The sequence below is a fragment of the Heloderma suspectum genome, chromosome 4 (assembly GCF_057233095.1).
Source record: "Heloderma suspectum isolate Gila_16-S chromosome 4, 16-S_ref, whole genome shotgun sequence".
Taxonomy (NCBI): Eukaryota; Metazoa; Chordata; class Lepidosauria; order Squamata; family Helodermatidae; genus Heloderma; species Heloderma suspectum.
The window spans coordinates 35,496,618-35,512,769 of record NC_139461.1 but is presented as its reverse complement, the minus strand read 5'-3'; the positions used below and the strand labels follow the sequence as shown (position 1 = coordinate 35,512,769).

At 45.2% G+C, this 16,152-nt stretch overlaps 1 protein-coding gene across 1 annotated transcript in view; it reads right to left on the bottom strand.

Moving 5' to 3' along the window:
• ANGPT1 (angiopoietin 1) overlaps positions 1 to 16,152 on the bottom strand; it is a 265,949-nt gene that overhangs the window by 94,031 nt on the left and 155,766 nt on the right. The window lies entirely within an intron of this gene.

The window sequence follows — 16,152 nt, the reverse complement described above, 5'->3', positions numbered from 1 at the left end:
CTCAACAACACTACAAGCGAGAAAGATCTTGGAATCGTTGTTGATCACAAGCTGAATATGAGCCAACAATGTGATGTGGCTGCAAAAAAGGCCAATGCTATTTTGGGCTGCATTAATAGAAGCATAGCTTCCAAATCCTGGGAAGTACTAGTTCCCCTCTACTCAGCACTGGTTTGGCCTCATCTGGAGTACTGTGTCCAGTTCTGGGCACCACACTTGAAGAAGGATGCAGACAAATTGGAGAGGGTTCAGAGGAGGGCAGCAAAGGTGATCAGGGGACTGGAAACAAAGCCCTATGAAGAGAGAGTGGAAGAACTGGGCATGTTTAGCCTTGGGAAGAGAAGACTGAGGGGAGATATGATAGCGCTCTTCAAGTACTTGAAAGGTTGTCACAGAGAAGAAGGCCAGGACCTCTTCTCAATCATCCCAGAGTGCAGGACACGGAATCATGGGCTCAAGTTACAGGAAGCCAGATTCCGGCTGAACATCAGGAAAAACTTCCTGACTGTGAAAGCAATACGACAATGGAACCAATTTCCTAGGGAGGTGGTGGGCTCTCCCACACTGGAGGCCTTCAAGACGAGGCTGGACAGCCACCTGTCAGGGATGCTCTGACTTGGATTCCTGCATTGAGCAGGGGGTTGGACTCAATGGCCTTGTAGGCCCCTTCCAACCCTACTATTCTATGATTCTATAATAATAATACTAATAAAAGGGGGGGGGGAGAGAAGTTTAAGAAAAGGATAAGCAAAGGCTAATTCTTCGAAAGAAAATCCCATTCCATTTGTTCCGGACTACTATCTTGCTGCCCCTAATTACCACAAGATAATTAAAGATAGTTACCCTATTAAATCCTATTGTGCTCATTTAACAGAAGCCATTTATTCTCCACCATGTATCACATTCAGTAAACCACCCAATCTGCATAAATTGTTAATTAAAGCGGCACTTAAACAAGATACTTGCAACCCAGGATCATACCATAAATCAATGTGTTGCATTACCTGCAGTTACCTCCAAGAAACCACTTCTTTCAGAAGCACAGTAACCAACAAAACATACTGCATTAGGCAATCATTAACATGCACTTCTACTAATGTGTTTTTTAATTGAATGTAAAAAAAAAGTTTGTATGAAATATTATTTATTTGTTTATTTATTTATTTTTATTGCATTTATATCCTGCCTTTTTCCTCTTGCAAGGAACCCAAGGTGGCTTACATTATCCTCCTCCTCTCCATTTTATCCTCACAACAACAACCCTGTGAGGTAGGTTGGGCTGAGAGTCTATGACAGGCCCAAAGTCACCCAGTGAGCTTCCATGACCAAGTGGGGACTAGAACCCAGATCTCCCGGCTCCCAGTCCAACACTCACACAACACCACACATGTAGGGAAAACTATAATGGACCTAAAAATTCCATAACCACAAATCTGCGATTCTTACCAAAAAAACTGGAGCGGCCTGTTGCAAGACATTTCAGTTCTCCTTCACATAGTCTCTGAGATTTAAAAGTTGTTTCCAATAGAACAAACAAAAGACAATGACATGCTTGACCAAAGGGAAAATTTCTGGATCTAGATCTACAGACTCAGTCAGAACAGTTAGTCCCAATGGCCTTAATCAGGAGGACAATTCATAAGAATTATACCACTCATCCCTCTGTTTTTTGCTTCTAAGGAACTTTCATCTCCAGGCATTCCAAACTGCCACTCTCCTGACATCCCTTTAACAGCTCAGCTACAGCTGAGGCTGGAAGCCAAAACATTTAGCTTAAATATATTTTTGAATACTTTGTTGTTAGTCTTTCTATCTTTCTTATATATTTTATGTGAAGACTGACTGTTCCAACAGTAGATCCAGAGCTTCCTTGTTTTGCTGTTATGCCGCTTGACACCAACCTCTCTCTCTTTTCGCGCACACACATTTCTTCGAGGAAATAATTAGGGCTGTTTCAAATAACCTACATTTCCTACACAGGAAGCATGGAGAAAAGCATGGAAGCCACGTATGGATTTTCATGTGCAATCATCATGCCTGTATGCATGTGCATGGACACTAGCAAGGCAAAACAATCCACATACTTTTTCTTACACAGGAAGCACCACTGTCTATGTAGGGAATACTTATCATTTGAAATAGGCTTTAGATATTGCAAGATCAGGTTAAAGGTGCAGAACAGCATGATATTTTTATTTGGTAAGTTACCTATGAGGCATGTTCATTTAGACAGCAACATGTAAGAGCCGTTACTTCTTTTTTTTTCTTTTTTTCTCTGAAGGACCTTTGTCTCAAATGTAATGTAACTGTATTATATAATGTTGTCTGGTCCATTGTTCTTAATGAGGCTTGAAATCCATTTTCCATTAGAGAAATGATGCATTAAATTCGTCAGGATGTAAACCAGCAGGACAGAACAGCCATCACAGTGTATATAACCCCGCACTCATGAACTTCACTCTTTGGGAGAGGTTAGGAAGTCAGTAGAAAGGCCAAGGTAAAGATTCCCAGTTGTAGCTACTGGGTAAAAGGTGATGAAGTGGAGCATCATCAAGCAGTGACTGTGCTCCCCTGGGGGAGGGAATGTTTGATTCAGACAATTTCCTTTGCAAGGTACAGGTTAGATCTGCTAATCCAATCCAGACTATGCCTGAGAACCTTACGAAGGATTTCACAAGTCCAGAAGTGTTTGAGAACAGGACGTGGACCAGTTCTCATGATTTCTTGGCTGGGGGGCAGGGTGGAATCAGTAGGATTCTTAAAGTTTTAGCTCCCCCCCCATGCAGCCTCCTACATGCCCCCCTAACTGGAAGGTTCCCAGCTCTCCGAGGAGAGGGGATCTCCGTTTGACCAGCAGTTTCCATTCCACTGGCAGAATGGAACAACCCATAGTTAGTATAATATAATAATAATAATAATAATAATAATAATAATAATAATAATTTAATTTGTCTACCATCCAATACCCAAAGCTCGTTGGGTGGTTTACCAAAAATGCACCTCATAATACAAGATAATAAAAACATAACATAAAATCTCTAATATCCAAATTTTAAAACAATTTAAACAGCTAAGAACATTTACAATAAGATACTGGATCTACCAGAAACAACTGACATAAATGCCCCATCATATGCCATCAAATGCCTGGGAGTAGAAGACAGTCTTAAACTGGCATTGAAAAGATGACAGTGTTGGTGCCAGGCAGACCTCAGTGGGGAAAGCATTCCATAATTGGGGGAACACCACTGAGAAGTAGGGTTGTCGGAGGAATTTGTCCAGGGGGTGAGGATCACCAAGCTTCAGTCATCTTTCCCCAGCCCCTGGACTACAACTCACTTTCCTGTGAGCTGGCCTGACTCGATCTGTATCAAGTTGGGCCACCTTGTGGATTTCTCTCTCTCTCTCTCTCTCTCTGTGTAAAGTAATTTGCACTAATTGCTTTTTATGCCCCCCCCCCCCAGTTCCTGGATGTCAGGAACAAACCGCTAGCTTGCAACTGTAAGCTGAGTTGGGGGAACCATGGGAATCCATCTGGCCCCCAAAGGGCCAGATTTTCCAGCAATGGACATCCATACTGAGAAGGCCTTCTCCCTTGTTGCCACTTTTGAGCTTCCCTTGGAGGAGGCATGTGGAGGAAGGCATCTGATGTTGATCATAGTGTCTGGGTAGGTTCAGGTCAGGAGAGGCACTCCATTAGTTATTGTGGTCTCAAGCCTTGTAAGACTATAGGTTAAAACCACCACCTTGCATCAGGCTCAGAAACATACAGGTAGCCAATGTCAGAATTGGTGTTACGTCCCTGTTATTAATCTGGCTGTCATATTTTGCACAAGCTGAACAGTCTTCAAGGGCAGCCCCACATAGAGTGCATCGCAATAATCTAATTTGGAGGTTTCCAGAGCATAGACTACTGCAGGCAGGTTATCCCTGTCCAGATAGGGGCATAGCTGGGCTACTACCAGCCAAAGCTAGTAGAAGGCATTCCGTGCCACTGAGGCCACCTGATCCTCAAATGACAGAGATGGCTCCAGGAGAACCCCCAAGCAATGAACCTGCTCTTTCAGGGGGAGTACAACCCCATCCAGAACAGGATGAACATCTTTCATTCAGTAAGAAAAACCACCTAGTCTGGATTGAGCTTCAGTTTATTAGCCCTCATCCAATCCATTCTTGCAGTCAGGCACTGATTTAGCACATCCACAGCCACACCTGATGAAGATGAAAAGAAGAAACAGAGCTGCATGTCATCAGCATACTGATGACAGCACAATCCAAATGTGCTCCATTGAGTCCAGATGACTGCACTCAATGATTTCATGTAGATGTTAAATAGCATGGAGGACAAAACCAACCCCTGTGGAATGTGATACCGGAGAATCCAATATTCCCCAAAAACCACCTTCTGTAGCCAACCATCCAAGTAAGGGTAAAACCACTGCAGTGCAATACCTGAACTCCTAACTCAGACAATCACCCCAGAAGGATACCATGGTCGATGGTATCAAAAGCCACCATGAGATCAAGGGGAATCAATGGGGTCACACTCCCCCTGTCTCTCTCCTGACATAAGTCATTGTACAAGGTGACTAAGTTTGTTTCTGTACCCAAAGGAGGCCTGAACCATGACTGAAATGGATCCAGATAATCAGTCTCACCCAAGAGCATCAGGAGCTGGTTGGCCACCTGCCGCTCAAGGACCTTGCCCAGGAAAGGAACATTTGTCACTACCCTAAATTGTTAAGATCTTTTGGTTCCAGGGAGGATTTCTTCTGGAGTGGTCTCACGGCTGCCTCTTTCAGATGGTTCAGGACCACTCCATCTTGAATAGGGATGTACGAAAGTCACTCACCTTTTCGAAGGGTGACATTCGCGGTGGGGGGGAGGTGCTCTGTCCCTCCCCCCGAAATTCTCTCCGGCCAGCTCCGCTCTGCGGAGATTCCAGCCGCTGGAATCTCCACAGAGATTCTCCGGCCACTGGGCAGCCTGCACAGGGAGGCAAATGGTGGCTGCCGTAGCCGCGGGCATTTGTGTCCCTGTATTTTGCTGTTATAGGCTACGTAAATATTTACATAGCCTATCACGGAAAAAACAAAACAGCGAACGCAAATGGCAGAGGCTACGGCGGCCACCATTTGTGTTCCCTTTTTCTTTTCTTTTTTGCCATGATTGGCTATGTAAATATTTACGTAGCCTATTATGGCAAAAAAAGGGGGGGACGCAAATGGCAGCCACTATGCCATTTGTGCCTCTCTCTTTTGTCATAATAGGCTACGTAAATATTTACGTAGCCTATCACATGGCAAAAAAAAGGGAATGCAAATGGCGGCTGCCATAGCCGCCATTTGTATTCCCTTAGTTTTGCCATGATAGGCTACGTAAATACTTACGTAGCCTATCACGGCTTCCACAGGGATGCAAATGGCGTCCCTGCGTTAGCTGTGATAGGCTACGTAAGTATTTACGTAGCCTATCACGGCTATATGGAAGAAGCGAATGGCGGCCGCAGACGCGGCCGCCATTCACAATGCAGGCGGATGGCAGCAGGTAGGTGCTCTGTTCTGGGCCCATTTCGCAGGGTGGGGGGGTGGGGGGCTTCGTTCCACCACAGATTTTGGGGGGCTGAATGCACTGGCATTTGGCCTCACCGAGATCTGTGGTGGAATTCTCTGACATCCCTAATCTTGAAAGGAGGCATTAATCACCTCCCTGGCCCAGCCAGCCATTCCCTCCCTGCCAGTTTTATAAGCCAAGAAGGGCAAGTATCCAATATGACAGTGATTGCTTGAGCCTACTCAAGCACCTTGTCAATGTCCTCAAGCTGTGCCAACTGAAACTTATCCAACAAAACTGAACAAGGCCGTGCTCTGGATATCTCACCTGTTATAACACTGGAGTCTAAGTCCAGAAGGATGCACAAGATTTTATCTTGGAAGTGCCTTACAAACATATCAGAGGAGGCCTTTGATGGATCCATGGTGTCCTTAGGGCCAGCATAAAAAAAGTCTGCAATGCCAGCTCCTCCCAGGTAGCAGGAGCAACAGTCCAGCACACAGCAGGCAAACAATGCAGGGCGAGGGTCTGGCAGATGGTAAGAAAGAGCTCATCTGCCCTGCAGAGTGTCCCAGTTCCCTTGACTGTGACTTCAGGTCTCCACTACTAGCCCCACTTCTGGCTAGGGTTGTACAAAACCCTTACCTTCCATTCTGGGGGGGGGGGTCCAGGGGGATGTGATCCACCCCCCCCCCAGAATCCTCTCTGGGCAGCTCCATTCTGCGGTGATTCTGTGATGTTGCCGGCTGGCTCCAGAGTGCCAGCAATATGGCCACCATTGCTCTATCGCTGGCTGAGGGGGACTGTCTCCGGACACAAATGGCATCCAGTATGCCATTTGCAGCCAAATGCAGCCATAAATGCAGCCATAAATTATGCAGCCATAATGTGACACTGGCATAAATGGCTGCATTTAGCTTAAACCAAGGGCTTTACAATGAATATGAACTTGAGCGCACTCCGGGATAGAGTGGAGGAGAGGAAGGCCTGGCGTGCTGTGGTCCACGGGGTCACGAAGAGTCAGACACGACTGAACGACTGAACAACAAAGGGCTTTACAGCTGCAAATGGCATCTGCTATGCCATTTGTGTCTCTGCTTTTAGGCTAGCCTCCCTGAGGACCCATTTATGGCTGCATTTACGTACTGGACGCCATTTGCGTCTGGAGACAGTCCCCCTCAGCCAGCGATATGGCAATGGCAGCCGTACCGCTGGTGCTCCGGGGCCGGCCGGTGGCTCTGCAGGATCACTGCGAGGAGGATCCAGCTCTGGATGGGTCCTCAGGGAGGCGAAGGTGAGTTGTGCCATTCCACCACAGACTCGGGGGGGGGGCGGATTCTATAGAATCCAGCCTCATTAGGGTCCGTGGCAGAATTCTCTGCCATCCCTACTTCTGGCCCACAGATGATAGGGCAATGTAAATGCTATTTAAATAATGTGACACTGGCATTGTTGAGTTTTGTGGGAGAACAAGTGAATGCAGAAATAATTGGGAGTTCTTTTTTTGCAGTGTGGGGGGGGAATCATAAACTATCCCTTGAGTTTGCTCTATAGATTACCTACACACTTGATGAAATATGATGGTGCCTTTTTTATTGAAGAGAAAAGCTGGCTTTTAGAGCCAAAACAGGTTTTATTTATTCATACCCCACTTTTAAGCCCAAAGGGCTTGCAATCCAAAAATACAAATATAATTACAGAAAAAGAAACAAAGGGAGAGCATTCAAAGAGAGCCAAATAAAATGCAAGCAAACAGCAGGACTGAAATCACATCCAAGCCAATACTTGGCCAAAGAGAGAAGTCTTTGCCACAAATCTAAAAACCATAATTGAGCACGCCAAATCGGCCATTTGATTGAGGCAATTCCACAAGCTGAATGGCACAGATATGAAGCAGGACACCATGACTGGATTTTCTGAGGGTTTTTTTTTTAAGCTTAAAAGCAGACATGGGGGACAGGGCATGCATTGGATTGGGGCTGGCTGCTGGGAAAGAAGCCATTCAACAGCTCCCCAAATGGAGCATCATTTGGTGGGAAGGACGGGGTACAACTTGAACAAATAGCCAGTGGTGTAGAGGTAAATTAAATTTTGAAGTGCAGGCATTCCTCATGACAGTCCCCATAGCCCCACTACCAAGGAGAGTCTAAACGTGCAGGCAGCTGTGTTGATCCAAATCTGCAAACCACTTCTAGGAGTTTCCATCTGCAAGAAGCAGATTTTCTTTTGCAAAGCCAATGGGTCTTAACTGCAGGACCAAGTCAGCCAAAAATACATTCCAATAAGGAATAATACATTGTTGCTGGGAAAAATTCATTTCTCCACATGTACTGGGGGGACTGCAGCTAAGCTCAGAGGGCACAGGGAATTCTGAGGGGGATGATGTCAAAAGATGCCCGTGTCCCTGCTAATAGAGAAGTGCTGGCATTGCACGTCCGTGGGCTCAGGCTCCACTAAACCACTGTAAATAACCAATCAAAAAACAAAATTTTCTCCTCTCTCTGAAGCTGCTATTAGCCCCAGTGGGGTTGGGGGGAACAGGTACCTCTATTGTGTATGTTTGTTTCCCCCAGTGGGCCTTTGGGAAAGGGGGGTGTCTTTTGATTTGGAAAACAGCAGGAGACAAAGGGTTAAACACTCCCTCCCCCAGGACTACTGCCCAGATCCAACCTGGGGGGGCCACCACCACTGCTTTTAACTGAAGATAAAACATCAGGAGACCTGATCATGGGTCTCCTCCATCATGTATATTTTTGGCCTTAGTTTTCAATACAATATAATTACATCCAAGGTATTGTGTTTTCCTTTTCCTCTTGCACACAATATTGTAGCACCAGGTGTAGGGATGTACGAAAGTGACTTACCTTTCTGCGGATTATGCTGATGCTGGGGGGGAGGCGTTCCGTCCCTCCCCCCGGAATCCTGGCCGGGGGGGAGGCACTCCGTACCTCCCCCCTGGAATCCTGGCCAGCCGGCTCCGTTCCTCAGGGATTCTGCAGACCTGCCGGCCGGCTTCGCCAGCAGCCGGATATCCGGTCGCTGGCTAGCAGGGACGCAAACGCTGCCGTTTGCATCCCTGCAGTCAGCCATGATAGGCTACGTAAATGTTTACATAGCCTATCACGGCTGATTTTTTAAAAAAACAAAAAAAGTGCGTATGCAAGTGGCGGTGCCCATGGGCGCCGCCAGTTGCGTACACGCATTGTTGTTGTTTTTAATCAGCCGTGATAGGCTACGTAAACATTTACGTAGCCTATCATGGTGTTTTTTTAAAATCTAGCCGTGATAGGCTACATAAATCTTTACGTAGCCTATCACTTTTTTTGTTTTTTTGGGTTTTTTACCTGGAAATGGCGGCGGCGGCAGCCAGTCGGAAGACCGGCCGCCGCCGCTGAACTGCCGCCGGAGCAGCCGCCGGAGCCGCTGCCACCAGGACGATCTGCCTAAGGTAAGTCCCGTCCTGGGGGGGGGGCCCGTTCCGCCACCGATTTCGGGAGGCCGAATGCGCTGGCATTCGGCCTCCCCGAGATCCATGGCAGAACTTTTGTACATCCCTAACCAGGTGTTTGTGTTTTGACAATGTATTATGCTCACACTGCAGCTATTTTTGGTGAAAAGATCATAATGTCTCTCTTGTGACAGTTCTTCTGCCAAGTTTTCTAAGCCAGGGGTGCACAACACACATCTCCCCAGGGCTTTCAGTGTGCCTCCCCAAGGTGCCCCAGCTCCCCACCACCACCACTGCCAACTTGCCCACTGCTTGTACTCTCCACTCCCTCTCGCAGAAATCCTCATATAGACCCAGTGGAGGCTGGTAGCTCTGATTTCAGTGGGGCTGTGAATCCATTCTAGGTTGCAGTCAAAACCAGCCAGAACTCTAAAGGAGCTATCCAAGGGGCTGAACCTACTTGGGGGATAGGGTTCAGTACCTTGGATAGCTCCCTTACATAAGATTTTCTCCTGTGTCAATCTTCTGACGACTGTGTCGATTTACTGAGTTGCCAGTAGATTGACACAGGAGATAATCTTTTGCTGAAAAAAATCTGCAGACTTTTTTCTTTAGTAACCCCCCGAAGAAGGCCTAAAATAAGAAAAAAAGCCCAAATACATTATAATTCTTATAATAAATTCTATCTCGCAACCTGAGAACCCATTTCTCCTTTGTGATCAACTTTGAATGTTCACCTCCTTCTATTTTCTCTATTTCCTCCCCCAGAGATCATCATATAGATTGCTGCAACGTGTGCAGAAGTGTGAGTATACAGATGTGTGTATGTATGCACCCCAACCCCCAAACCTGCATCACATGTGGACCTCAGACCCCCACCCCAATTGTGCACCACTATTTTAAGCCATTCTCTTTTATGATTGAGCAGTCATTGACCTATGCTCAGGAAAGGCAATGAATGCCTATGAAAGACCTATGAAAAGCTTATGAATGGATAACCTGTTACAAACATTTGGCAGGATGCAGAGGAAAGACATCAAACCTGTATGTGGATCATTACTTGTGATGATCCCACACAGAGAGCATTTTCACTTTGTGTACACCCACTGGTAATTAGGGATGGACGAATCTCTCAGTTTTGTTTCCTTCCACATTCTCTTAAAAAAAAGAAAAAAAGATCTCAAGTTCTTTCCCTCCCATTTACAAAATGTTGGAAAGATTCTTTTTTAAAAATGCACAGCAACAACCAAATGACATTCTTCTCACCCATCTGCACTGCACTGCACTAGCCAAATTCAATAGGTATGTCTATTGCCAGAACAGAGAGGGGACTGTATTATACCTGTCTCATATGTAGCTGTAAAAGGTAGGGATGTACTTATCCCTTACCTTATTCTGGTGGCGACATCCGCTGGAGGGGGGGAGGCACTCCGTCCCTCCCCCTGGAATCCTCAATGGCCGGCTCTGCTCCGCGGCGGCTCCGGGGAGCAGCCAGCCAGGCCAGGGCCGTCCACAGCCAGATTTCCGGCTGTGGACTGGCTGCTGGGTAAAAAATAACCCCAAAATGGTGTAAAAAATAGCATAGTGGGTGCTATTTGCGCCCCTTTTTGATTCGCCCTTTTAGCCCATGTAAATATTTACGTAGGCTAAAACGGCAAATCAAAAAGGGATGCAAATAGCGCCCACCACGCTATTTGCATTCCCCTTTATTTTCACCATAATAGTCTACGTAATATTTACGTAGACTAAGATGGCTAAGACGGCAAAAAATAAGGAATGCAAATGGTGGCGGCCATAGCCACCGCCATTTGTATACGTATTTGTGTATTTTTTTAACTGGGACGTGATAGGCTACGTAAGTCTTTATGTAGCCTATCACATCTCTGTAAAAAAACAACAACCAAACAACCAGACTGCAAATGGCAGTGGTGGCAGCCGATCAGAAGACCAGCCACCGCTGGAGCCACCACCACCCGGAACATCCGCCCCAGGTAAGTCTCGTCCCAGGGGGGATCCGTGGGGGGGGCGGGGGGGCAGGCCATTCCTCCACGGATTTCGGAGGGCCAAATGCACTGGCATTCGGCCTCACCGAGATCCGTGGTGGAATTCTCTGACATCCCTAGTAAAAGGAGAAGGGGCGGGGGACGTGACAGGGTCATTCCAACTCAAACCTTTCAGAGTTAAGCAATCAAAGCCCTCTGGCTGGATGAATCTGTCACTAGCGGTGCATGAGAATTTTGTTTCAGTTCATTTTTTGATAAGAATTTGCCAAAATTCACTAATTTGTCCATTCTCCAGTTTTTTAATGTATGTGGGAGAAATTGAAACTGACAGATTCAGCCATCCTGTGTTTGAATCCCAGGTTATTCCACAATGTTAGCGCTGAACCAAAGTTGCCACCTCTTTATTTTGACAGGCTCCTTATCTTTAACAGCCATGTGGCAGGCAGATACAATTTGGTCCTCTCCATGCTGGGATTAGCTGTACCCAGTGGAGGCTGATAGCTCCCATTTCAGTGGGGCAGTTTATCTTCTATGGGTTTCAGTCAGAACCAGTCAGAACTCTTAAGGAACTATCCATGATTCTGAACCCATTTTGAGGACAGGGTTCAGCACTCTGGATAGCTCCTTTAGATTTCTATCTTGCTCTAACTGAAAACCAGAGTGGATTCACTGGCCCACTGAAATAGTAGCCACCAGCCTATTGAATTTGGGCAGTACAGATGAGTGAAAATGTCATTTCAGTTTCTTTTTGATAGAAATTTACCAAAATTCAGAAATCTTTTCATATTCAGGATGGAAATAATTTTTTATTTAAAAAAATTGGAATGTGGAAGAAAACAAAACTGAAGGATTCATCCATCCCTATCTGTTGTTTTCTGCCAAATTTGAATTTTTAAAATCTCAAGTTCTTTCTGTCTGGATGATGAAGACATTTGTGAATTTTAGTAAGTTCTTTTGCAAAGAATGAACTGAACAGAATGCTCACCCATACCTACTGGATATGGGTTTTCAAAGTGCGCACCGTGGGGAAGTAGAAAAGAAAACTGCACACGCGGTCTTCATGTATTCATTTGGTATATGTGAAATGCATGCACATGGATAAAATCACAGCACAAAAAAAGAAATGTGAAGGGATGGGGGACAATTCCGCCATGGACCCCAATGAGGCCAGATTCCAAGAATCTGGCCCCATTGGGGCCCATGGCAGAATGGAGCACTCACCTGCCTCCCCCCAGAATCTGTGCAGGTTGGCTCCCTCGTAGTGTTGATCCTGTGGAGCCGGTCACCGGCTCCACTTCGCTGGCAATACGGCCGGCCACCATTGCCGTGCAGTATCGCTGGGGTAGGGTAAGTGAGTCTCTGGATGGAAATGGTGTAGTGGGTGCCATTTGCGGCCATAAAACTGGTAGATTAGCCTAAATGCAGCTGTAAACAGCTCAAAAGCCCATCTTTTGAGTAGCCGAGTGTGTTAATCCAATTGTTCCAATTGAATAACTTAATGGAAATACCAACCTACTTCCATAATGACATCTAAAACCAAATGTTTTAGTTTGTGAGAGCTAAAACTAGACAGGATGGTCTCTCTATCCCATCTATCCCTGGTAGTTTTCTTAATGGATCATGCTCTATTCTGCAAATTTAACAAATTGATTCTACTTCCCTACCTCAATTGCAGCATACAAATGGGTTGCTTTTTCAACACTTTCCTTCTTTCTACATAGAAGCCCAGGCTATTTCGTCACATTAAGCCATGTCAGTGTGTATGTCAATGTAGCTGCAGATGGGTCAAGGCAGGCCATGTTTATTTACTGCCACACATAACTTAACACCATGACACATTGTTAAGATACATAAATAAGTCCATAGTATTAAGTACACAGACGATCTCCTGTATGAATCTCTGCTTTTCTGGACAAGTTAAATAAATGCCTAAGCCGATAATTGGCAAGTCAATAATACAATCACTAGGTCAGTGGGTTAAAAGCCACACACATTCCCACTTTAACACTGAAGCTTTGTAATGGTCTTGCAGGTAATTCAATAATATGGGAGCTAAACTTGATAGAGCGCATTAGCTAAAAGGGGGGTAGATTTCAGCTCATAATTTCAGCTCCTTGTTTTGTCCTGTCACAAAGGCTGTATTCACATATAACCAAAGGTCCCTTCATAGATTACCACAATGATGTAGGGACCACTCTCCCGTGGCTTCTTCACATGCACTGCAGGAGTGATTGAATGCTTGGAACCATTTGTCTATTCTTATGTGAACCCCTGCCTTTACATGGAACAATCAATTTCTTAAGATAATAAGAACAGCCCTACTACATTAGACAATGGTCTAGTGAGTCACATATCCAATGCTCCTGATAGGCCATATATCATTCCAGCTAAGAGCAAACTTGGTGGTCCCATGCTGACCAATTGGGCAATGAAATGGGGCCATCCACAGATAAAGCAGGAGAGTTCTTCAGACTTGGGAGACTTCCCAGGTATGAAAATATAGTACTTGTTTAAAAGTACTCCCAAAGCTTGAACACGCACAGAACCCCACACAACATTAGAAAGGGTTTAAAGCAGTTTCAGTATTGAAAACAAAGGGCAAGGGTGGAATTGCCAACTCAAGTTCAACAAGGGAAGAAAGGAGCTATCCAAAGTATTAGAGGGAGGAGGTAGGGTTTGCTCAAGTTGGGGCTGATTAAACAGCTTGCTGTGCAGGAAACCCCCAAATAAAGTGGTATATAAATAATAATAAATAACTACAGCAATAATCCACCAAACTGCAAAACTAGCTCCCTACACCCAGCTCAGCCTTAGAGATGCCTGTCACTGAGAAGTCTGGAAAACTAGCGTTCCTTGGCATGTAAGAGCCAAGCTGCCAGTGTTCCCTGAACTCTGGAACTTTTTGCACATTTGGGGGGGCAGCTTCTTCAATTTGCACAAATCACAGCTGATTTTGTGCAAATCATACACATTTGGCTGGAATTTGCATGAATTTGGGCATAATTTGTACTTCGGCTATCTTTTGTGCAAATTGCTCAGAAATTTGCAGAAATTGCAGAACCTCCCCCCACCCCCAGTGCTCAAAAGAATTCCTGGAAAATCCACAAACTGGCCCAATTCTCTGCAGATTAAGTTGGGCACTGCAGCTGGAACCAAAACGAAGTCTGGGGGCCATGCCTAGCAAAATTCCACCCCCCAAATGGATTTCTCTGACATCCCTCCTCAGCCTTGGGATTGAAGCTACTCATCAGCATCTCCTTGTGACAAGTGGCAATTTGCTTTTCAAACTCAGAGAAGTTTCAAGACCTATTTGGGATGTGGCATAAGGACTTGTCAACTGCCACTGAATAAAGTGGGGAAAGTCAAAACCTTGGCGGGGGTTGGGGGGATTCTGACTTAGACCAGCCATCAGGAAATGGAAAGTCGAAGTAAAACATCTATATGGGTTTGGCTTACAGTAGGGATTGACAGATTGGTCCATTTCTGTTAATAACTTTCTTCAGGCATTCTAGTTACTGTGTGGAAAGAATGCATGAAGAAAGGAAAGCTTTAGCCCCAACCCCTCTGTCATCACATTTGTCACCTTGTATGCATGTGGGGTGATGGTCTCTGGACAGGAGAGCCTCCTGTATCCACGGAGAGGCTCCCCACGATTACCTGAAAAACCAGGGTTCTTGATCATGTGGAGCACCTCCACAGATACAGGATGCTCTCCTGTTCAGTCCATCACCCTACATGCATACAGGGTGACAGAGGGGGGAGGACTAGAGGTCTCCTAGCTTCACATGTTCTTGCACAGTAAGTAAAATGCCTGAAGGAGACTCGGGTCAGTTTCAAATGTGTTCCTTCATAAATGTGTTCCTTCATAAGTACACATTTCCGAATGAATTTTATTCTAAAATGTGCATTTATAAATGCATTTTTGTATGTTTTCTGAGCTGAATTGCAAAATTCAGAGGAGTGCAAAATCCAAAGGATAATTATGTACCAATCCACATATTGTTCCCAGGCCGAGGTCTGAAGGAGGTCTGGGTCTGGTCAGTGCTTGGAGGGGACACCACCTGGGAACCACGTAGCCACTTTGATTTCCATGATGGAAGAAAGGTGGGATATAAATGTAATAAATTAAAAAAAAATAATAAACATATTAATCCAGGAGTGCAGATCAGGTCAGCTCGAGTTGGAATTCACAGTTATGGATTTCCTCAAGCATACCGAGTTTACACATTGATATACGTCACTTGACTGCACCCTAGTTCTTTCTGAAGCGATAAACCTTTGCCTGGGCTGTAGCACTTCAGACAACAGGTGGGGCTAACATGAGTGGATGCTTCTCTGTATAAACCAGGTGTCCCCAATCTTTTTGGATAAGTGGGCACATTTGGAATATTGAGAGAGTATCATGGGTACTCTCACAAAATGGCTGCTGTGGGACGCTGCCCATTCACAAAATGGCAGAAGTGAGGTCTGAACTCCAAAACACAAAAATACTCTTTTGAACCCACATTTTTCATGCCCATTTTACAGAATAAAAACTGTTGAGGCTGAGAGATGAGGTATCCAGGGGCATTCTTGGAAATAAAGATGTTACTGAAGGCTGGCACTTTGCTTTGTAGCATGCCAGACTCCCAGTTATTTAAAAAAAACAATAAAAAAATCTTTAAAAATTAAATAAAAATCAGGAAGGGCAGGGAGCCTGGAAGATGCCAACGGCAGTATCCACAGGCACACTGGAGACCCCAGATATATAAAAAAAAACCCTTCCACACAGGAAACTAACCTGTCAGGGAGAAGGGTTTTCTTGGCATGCCAAACATTCTCCCTAGGGATGTACAAGATCTTCAGTCCCATCCGGAAATCATGCGAACATGTCCTATTTGCAACCTGAATGCTATTCTTGGGAAATTTCTGCAATTTCCTGAATGCATGATTGCATTCAAAAGTCTGGATTTGTGTAAGGACACATTTACACAGATCCCCCCAAAATCCGCATGTTCATGCTTTACCCTATGGGGGAAAATGTGCATTTTTGGTCAAGAAAAATGCACAGATTTTAAAATTTATATTTTTCAAATGGGAAAATTGTGCACTTTAAAAAAAAGTGCATTTTTCCTGATTGAAGGAAAAGACATTCACACTCATTAACAC